Here is a 9,634-nt window from a genome sequence, read left to right on the forward strand (position 1 = left end):
TCCAAAACACAAAGGCTTATCAAAGAATCACTGACAGACACTGTATCTAAAGTTAAATTCAGGGGAGAAATCTCTGAACCTTTTCTCATAAAAACTGGAGTACGTCAAGGTGACGGGCTATCTCCACTTCTGTTTAATATAGTCCTGGATAAAGTCATTAAGGAATGGGAAAAAGAATTAAAAAATCAATCCTACTGGAAACCAATCCATCTTGGTAGAACCAAAGACAACGTGGAGATATCTTGTTTAGCATTCGCGGACGACTTGGCCATACTTGCAGATGATGAAGAAATCGCCATCAAACAAATAGAAATCCTTAAGGAATGCGCGGATAAAGTAGGTTTACAAATTTCGTTTCAAAAGACAGAATTTTTCTGTACGAAATTCCATATACACAGTTTGAACACAAAATATGGAAAAATAAATAGAGTAAAACATTTTAAATACCTAGGTGAAATTTTGGAGCCAACCGGAGGAGAAAAAGTTGCACAGAAGATCAGACAACAGAAAATGAAGAGAGCATATGGTATGACACATGAAATATACAATAAAAAATGCATCTCCTCGAACACAAAAATCAGACACTACTGCGCAGTAATTAAGCCAGCAGCACTATATGCTAGTGAAACGCTCACACTCCACACAAAATGTGATTTAGAAAAAATACTAAAAGAAGAACGCAAAATTATGAGAAAGATTTTAGGTCCAAAATTAACAGAAGAAGGATACCGGATACAATCAAGAAGAACCACAGAAACTATATCAAACCTGGCAGCAGACATAAGAAGGCGAAGATTAAAATTTTATGGACATGTCACTAGACTTCCCCCCACACGACTCACCAACAGAATTCTCACTTACATAGAAAAAGTCAAATCAACAACACCATGGATTAGCCAAGTAAAATTAGATTTACAAAAAGCAAATATTGAACTTAAAGATGTCAAAGATAGAAAAACTTTTAGAAATAAGGTGGAAAAGTGGATTGTATTGTCGGAGAAGGACGCACTAAAGAGACCAGGAACAAAATGGACAGAAGAAAGAAAAAGAAAACATGGAGAACGAATGAAAGAAGTATGGAAGAAACGACGTCAGAAAGCTTTGCGTGATCCTTCTGGGTCCATTCGCGATAAGTAAGTATATATATATATATATATATATATATATATATATATATATATATATATATATATGTAAAAGATAATTTAAATAAAAAGAAATTAATCAGTTTATGTTTTGACATTTATTTTAACATTCTTCATTGAAATTTCAGCATATTAAACTTGATTCATAACTAAACTGGTGCCTTATTTAGGATTGTGAAAATGTGAGTTTGTAATCTTACGGAACACATCAAACATGGACCCAAGATTGGGAGACTGCATACAACACTGCATTCATTAAATAACACACGAAGAACGTTGAAACATATGCAAGAGGAAATTAACCACAACCAACCGATTCAATTTTCACCCAAAGAAGTTACGTTCGTAGCACAATCCTGTCCGTCATGTAATTACCACACACTGGTATACTAAATTCATACTAACTCCCTGTGAGATCTTCCCGAAAAGAGTAGCTGAGGGCTACTTTGATGATTACACCACATGCTTCACGTGGTCAACTTGGTTTACACAAAGAGTGTAACTCCATAATAATTTTGATGATTAAAATAAATTAGATCGAAAAGCAATTTACAAAAGAAAAACCTCAAACTGGTTACTATCGTCTTACTATTAACCTGATGGGTCAAACCATTGTATGAGCACTTGGTACTGATCTCACAAAGTACACCCCACGTGCGTTGAACATAAAGAAAAGTTGCTATATTGAAAAATCTTGTCAAGACGAGACGTTATAATCTCACGCACATTCGCATTTAAGATTGATGATCTAAATTAGAGTTTCCAGAATGAGATTTTTACTCTGCAGCGGAGTGTGCCCTGATATGAAACTTGCTGGCAGATTAAAACTGTGTGCCCGGCCGAGTTACTGATCAACACATGGTTCCATTTTACTCACAAAGTAGTGACAAAGCAACTACCGGAAGATATTCTGAACTTCACACTCGAATTACACTGCGCTGCAATTTAAGATAACATCAGATATTTTAGAGCTAAACCTGAAATAAAGGTGATTAAATTCTCAGTTAGGCTGAACTTAAGAAATCCATTGTCCTGCGGACTTAGCAGACACGCGCTTAGCCGGAGATCTTACCACTTCAGACGCTCGCCGCGGTCAGACGGACGTGGTCCCTTCCTGAGGGTGGCTCACAAATGCAAACGGTAGTGGCCAGAGAGGCAGCTTCCTATACCAACATGACAAGGAACGGAGAGGACCATACTAAGGATTGAAACCTCTTTGCTTTTAGAAAGCGTAGCTACCTGTTCCGACGTTGGTCCTACTGTTCTCTAGCAGACAGGCTTGTCTGCTACCATCCAGCATGCAACTAGAAATACATTTGCTCATTCATCCTCTCACACAGAAGGGAAAGGAGATGACAGTATCTTATCATACACAGTATATAAAAGAAAGCGGATGTGGGTTCCGTATGAGACTGTGTGATATGAATTACATATAAACTGTGTTTTAAAGTGTAGTAGTGTGACAGATCGTTCTTGTTTATTTGTAAAAGTAACACGTTCCACTGCTCAGTCTCCTCCCAGATAGTCAGAAACACCACAGTAAATTTAGGAGAGCAATTTATGCCGTAAATGACCTTATATTTAAGAAATTAGCATGAAAGAAATCCAACAGAGACCTTTCATAACCCCAACGCTCCGGGAAAAGACTGTGCAGGGAATTTTCTGGCCATGCTAGGACATTCCCAAGCAGGCTTCTCACACCCAACTCAAATCAAAAACGTAAAGAAATGGCAAAAGGTCACCAGCTACTTGCTAAAACACAATAATTTCAACACGTCTTTAGAATCTGCCAATTTCAAAGAGAAAAAAATCTGTGACACCTATTTAAAAGATAGTGTAGACCTAATTCGGTCAGCAAGTAAAAACAATGGTTCCTGTGTCATTAATATGAAAACAATATCTGGTTGTTACCCTTATGGAGTTCACCAGTTTTTGCTCATTGCAAGAGCCAACTGATCACAGGAAAATTTGTGACTGTTTATTAACTAGTAAAATTTATGAAAATAGCAAAGGTGCCACAGCAATTAAAAAAACATGAAAATAACATCAGTATTATAAAGCAGAACATTAGAATGCACAATCCGCAAAAGCAAAATAAAAAGATAAGAGAAAAAACATGTTTTACAAAGTGGTTATCGCAAAAAAATTCTATATCTTATAAAACTAATAATTTGTAGAATTAAAATAACTATGTTACACTAATTTAATCACTCTACTATTTTACAGTTAGTTAGCAAACAATGAGCACTGTGTCATTGTACTGAAACTACAATAATTATGTGATTGTTACCCTTATGGGGTTTTCACTGTAAGTATGCCCCATGCAAAGGCTAATCGATCACAGTCCAATGAGAATGAATAGCTATCTGACTCATAAACGAAGCAATGCCACAGGAATGAATTTACAAAACAAAATATCACAAATCTAATACATCACACAAGAACAAACATTGATCAATAAAACAGCTCTGAAAATACAATAGTCAACATCTAAAAATAAAAAAAACAATACACAAAACACCTGCAAAATACAAGAGTCAAAGTCTAAAAAAAAATAAATAGAACACCTGCAAAATACAAGAGTCAGTCTAATAAACACCAATAAATCGAACCCCTGCAAAACACACGAGTCAAAGTTTCTGTGACAGAAACACACGTATATGCATTGAACTAAGAACCGTATAATCACTGTTCACTGACACACTCAGTAGTTCCACTGTTCCGAGACACAATATAAGGGAAAGGGGGGGGGGGGGGGGGGTTCGTCGCCGCAGCTGTCAGTAGGGATTTTTGTCCATCTGTTGCGTGCAATCCCGCCGTCTCTGCCCTCTCATGAAGTTTCTCTTGGTGGCCCGTGTCACGTACATCTCGATTTGGTTCCATGTTTGTGTTGTCAAATTCGTGCGGTATCCTCGTTTGACATGCCAGGTTGATATCCTGGGCAAGGATGACACTTAATGGCTCTTCTTTGTGCCTCCCTTAGCTACCAGCGAACATCCAACTATGATTTACTGTCGCTTGACAGTGGGCATCCGCCAGGAAATGTTGACAGGCGTCGTTGAAGTCTGCCAGTTTCTCTGGACAGTACGTGTCAAAAGGCTCCATGCCCCCTTATCCCCTTTCTTCTGTCGTTTCACCGCGGCCATCTCGTCACGGTCACGTGCATGTGGTGCGTTGCCAGCAGATGGATTTCCGCGCGGTGGACCGCTCGGCCATCTCAGGTCATCGCCTCCATGAAGGGTCGCACTGGTGCGGCCAGCCATTAGCTCCGGGCGCAAGGGAAAGTGTTTGTCCCGTACCCTTCTTTTGTTGTGACCGCGCTCCCGAAGTGGCCCGGTTGACAGTGTGTCCTGCTGGGAAACCTGCTAGTTTACAACTAGTCCTCCTCCTCGCTGCTCCCGCTGCCTCGTAAGAGTTTAGCCGGTTTGCTTTCACGTTCTCAACTGCATTCACAGAAATTGTTCATCATAGTTATGTGATTACAAAATATCATACATAATACCACTTAGTATTGTCTTTCACAATTTTGAAGAACAAAAGTGAGACTTAATTTTTCTTAAATAAAAAAAGTTAGATGAATCGACAATATAAAAATTAAAGTTAAATGACTTGACAATATAAAAAAATAGAAGTGAAATGACTTGACAGTATAAAAATAAAAATTAAATGAAGTGACAATATAATATCTAAATCCACATCACTAATGTGGTTCACTTGCGTTTTAATAAATCAAATGCTACTTATTAATTCACTAAAATGAATAGGATTATGCCTTGTGCAAGTATAGGTCGCGGCAGCATAGGGTTCACATGTTATTTACACACACACACACACATGCACACCTGTTGACTATACTCCAAACTAACTACCCATAAACATGTATTACTCAAAATTCTACTTCTATCCACTACTAGTTAATCCAACAAGCTACTTCAATGCTACTTCAACAAAGTGTTTACACCGCTACAACATTGTTCTAATTTGTCCTCTTCCTGACGCTCGCCGCATATGTCTTGTCACATGATAAATATGGAGAACTTTCCTTAAACATACACAGTAAAAAGAACAATGGTTATTTACACGCCAAAACATTTATACCAGTTGACACACCTGGTAAGAGACTCGCAGTTATACATTTATCATACTCATATATTTACACATAAAATAGTAAGAAAATTTCATCTAAAATTACGTTAACACAAGAATTAATCACGTAGATGACTCTGAGAACGGTACAAATATCGGCATCATAAAGGTTATACTACATTTTCTTACCCATTTTGCTGCGATTTCGTTTCTTCTTTAAGTTACCTTTCGCTTCCAAATCAGTTATTTCGCCTGTGGTGGATATTCTGGATTCATTTCTCATGAATGACAAAATTGTGGTCTCCTCTATTCTGTGAAACAGTTTCATCTTAACATCCTATTGAACTTACAACTGACACAAAACATCCGAATCCTCCTGTAGTTTAAATGACAAATGTTTTGCTTCATCCTTATTACATTGAACCAAGCTTTCCTTCGGTCCCATAATCAAAGTTATTTAATCTTCCTCTACCTTCAAGAGGGAGATTTCCTCAGTACAAATCATATAGGCTGCAGTGCATCCCGCACCAGCGAAAACAGTAAGCTGCAATGCTCACAGCATCAGCAAAACACATAAACGTCGCTTTTCTAGGACAAGTATTAACGCAGAATAATTTTTCACGCTCTGGCTCAACATCAATCAAGACTACAGAAAGGATCCATATTTCCGTTCCATTCTCCATTTGCTGGAAAACTGCTCGTCATTTGACTGCCATAATACTATTTCAGGGCCACGTAAATTACACCAACCACAACTCTTCTTTCACCTTGAAGGGAATCAATCTACTTACGAAATCCACAGACAACACTTTACGTACTCAGCTATAAAGAACAAAAAAGACATATATAATCAATATTAACATATCATCGCATCTTGAGAAGCCAATGGTTAAACAATCGTATTATTGCATCCTGTTTTCAAGATTCGAGACTTTCTCAGGGTTCTTCTCTCTTAAAATATCCATACAGCACGCATACCATAGTAAGAGATCCTCATTTATGCTGACAGATATAGAATAGTAATAGATAGATAGTAGCACTGAAAGCAGAAAATCGGAAACAGGGCTACTAACAGCTGGGGACCTGGGTTTGCCAGACCCATAATACCCACAGATCGGATATTACCCTGAGTTTTGCATTAATTCAACACCGATCTTGCTTCCCTCAGGAGCGACTCGTTTCAAATTATACAAAGGAAAACATAAACAGCATTTCACTCGTTCACAAAGAAAGTTTTTATCTTCACATTTGAACCAACCTAAATCCTAATTGCACAAGGAAAGAAAAAAAACTACAAACATCACTTCAATCAATCACATAGAAACGTCTTTATCACTATTTTTACCATCACATTATTCAAAATGCATTTATCACAAATGTAAACTAATCAATTGTTTCTCTTCACCGTCCTCTCTACTCCTCACTGTCCTTTCCACTCAATGTATGGTTTTACGTTTGACACATGGTGTAGCCCTTTTGATTTCTTCGATCGAAGAGTTTCCACTTCTATGGCGTTTTCATGGAGAATCTTTCTTATCCGATACGGGCCGTTAAAGAGATTAAAAAATTTCTTGCAGACACCTGACCGTTTGTTAGAGAGCTTGTGTGATCTGATAAGAACTTTTTGTCCTACATGAAACACTGTTTTTCTCACGTTTTTCTTATACGCCTTGACTCTGGCTTCTGCTGCACGCTTGATGTTGCGTAAAGCTAAGTCAACAATTGCGTTCCGGCGTAGTCTCGGCTCTAGTGGCCAAGGCACCACCTCTTTGATTTTGCTTGAGGGCTCCTTGTTTTTTAGCACAGTGATTGGCGGAAGCTTAGTTGACGTATTAAGCAACTCATTAATTATGTTCTGAAATCCTTTTAGGTGTATGTCCCACGATCGGTGATCACGACTGCAGTGTAACCTACATCATTTTCCTAATTCACGCATAATACGCACACTGGGGGTCGAGCTGGGGCGAAATAGAGAGATATACATAGGTTTAATTCATCTCCTTCGAAGAATCCGCTGCCAGTATTGCGATCTAAATTGTGGTCCATTATCCGAGATAACCCTTTTCACGCTCCCAACTTCATGCAGAAACTGCTTTGCAAATGCAGTTGCCACTGCCCTTCCTGTGGCTCGCTTCAACGGAGTCAGACACACAAACTTGGGGGTTAGCTCCACCGCTACGAAAACCTATGCAAAACCTGCTTTAGATCGTATTAGTGGCCCAAATAGATCCACGGCCGCGAGGTCACAAAGTTTGCTTGGTATTATCGGGTGCAATGATGCAGCATAAGTCACTGTGGCCGCCTTTGCTCGCTGACAAGGTCCGCACACTCTAACTACACGGCGAATACGCCGTAGCGTGTTGTTAAAATAGCATGTCTCTTTCAGTTTTTCACAACATTTCTGTGCTCCGAAGTGACCGTAACTCAAATGTATGTACCATATAATTTTGTTTACGAGTTCCTCCGGAATCACCAACACCCATCTGGTGTCGTCCGGGGCTCGTTTCTTGGATAGTATTCTATTACGCATTAAGTAGTACTGGCGTATTCCTACATTCTCCTTGTCCTCCCACTTCTTCTTTATATCTTTCAATACTGCGTCCTTATCCCGTTCGTCCGCTATACTCCCTAAAGAGGTGGTAACAAAATTCTCGAACGCTACATTCTGTAAGTATAGGATGCTAAAATTATTTTCACCGAGTTCCCCTTCTTCTGTGTGAACCAAACCTATAGGAATGCGCGATAAAGCGTCAGCAATTACATTTTTCTGTCCAGGAATGTATTCTACAGTGAAATTATATTCCTGTAGGTATAGTGCCCAGCGTCCTAGTCTCCCATGCGTGATTTTTGTGCTCATAAGAAATTGGAGTGCAACATGCTCAGTGTACACCCTGGTGGTCCTCCCAAATAAGAAATACCTAAATTTTGAGAATGCCCAAACTATCGCGAGTGCTTCGAGTTCCGTCACGGAATAATTTTTTTCACATCGAGAGAGCACCCTGCTCCCAAACGAGATTGTTTTCCAAGTTGTAATATCATCATTTCCTTCCGTTTGAAACAGTACCGCACCTAATCCTGACAAGGAACTGTCCGTCATTAAACAGAATTCTTGTGTCAGGTCGGGATGTACGAGGATGGGAGCCTCTACCAAAGCCTTTTTCAGTTTATAAAATTCATCCTGTGCCTCTTGATCCCAGACCCACAAAGCGTTCTTCCCTGTTAGTCCACACAGACGGGGTGTACCAAGTACACTAAAATTTATAAATCGCTTATAAAAATTACACAGGCCTAAGAATGCTCGCAACTGTTTTTTATTTGTCGGCATTGCGCACTCCGCTATCGCCGCAATTTTCTCCGGGTCAGGTTGTATTCCATTTGCTGAGACAATATGGCCTAAGAATTTTATGTTCTCTCGCCCGAACTGTGACTTATCTAAGTTGACTGTTACACCTGCCTTCTCAAAAACGTCCAGTAGCCTGTTCAGAACGTCATTATGGTCCTCCCACGACTTTTCCGCAATTAATATGTCATCCACGTAAATTGTCACTCGCTGTTTCAAATCATCAGGTAAAATGCCATTTAATCCCTTTATAAAAGCAGTTGATGAGACGTTTAGTCCGAACGGGAGACGCCGGAATTGGAAACAATTTCCGTAACACAGGAACGCTGTATATAATCTGCAAGATGGGTGTAGCACGATTTGCCAAAAACTCGAACGGAGCTCGACAGATGATAGTACCTTTACCCCGTGGAAACGTTGTAAGAGTTCCTCAAGGCTCTCAGGCCTGTCCGTTTCCGACATAATAATTGTGTTTATCTGTCTCGAGTCTAGCACCAAACGAACTGAGTTGTCGCGTTTTGGTACGACAAGCAAGGGTGAGTTGTACGAGCTTACTGCCCGCTCAATTATTCCTTGTTCTAACATCTTGTTTATTTCCTTCTCCACCTGGGCTTTATACGCCGCGGGAATAGGGTATGGTCTAACAGAAAACTTCTGATGGTCACGTACTCTGAATTGGTAAGTAAAACCCTTAATCGCCCCCGGAGTCTCAGAAAATACCCGTTCATGATTACTAAGTAGGCAATACAATTTCTCCTTTTCCCTGTCCGTGGTTCTGACACCCGCGATGCTCTTTCTCAGTGCATCAGCAAAAACAACATCTTTCCCCTGCTCACCAGACGTAGAGCACGACTCACTTACATAGTTCACGAGTAGCTCCAGTCTGGGTTGCGACTCGGTTTCAGCTTGAAATTGTAGGCAACTAATTTCTGACTTGGCACGTAATATGCATTCATCAAATACTAAATTAATTAGCTGATCCCCAACTTGAACTGTCATTACTCCTCCACCCATGTCAATTACTGCATGGTGGGCATTTATGAAGTCATTTCCTAAAATCATT

This window comes from Schistocerca serialis, chromosome 6, assembly GCF_023864345.2.
Source record: "Schistocerca serialis cubense isolate TAMUIC-IGC-003099 chromosome 6, iqSchSeri2.2, whole genome shotgun sequence".
Lineage (NCBI taxonomy): Eukaryota > Metazoa > Arthropoda > Insecta > Orthoptera > Acrididae > Schistocerca > Schistocerca serialis.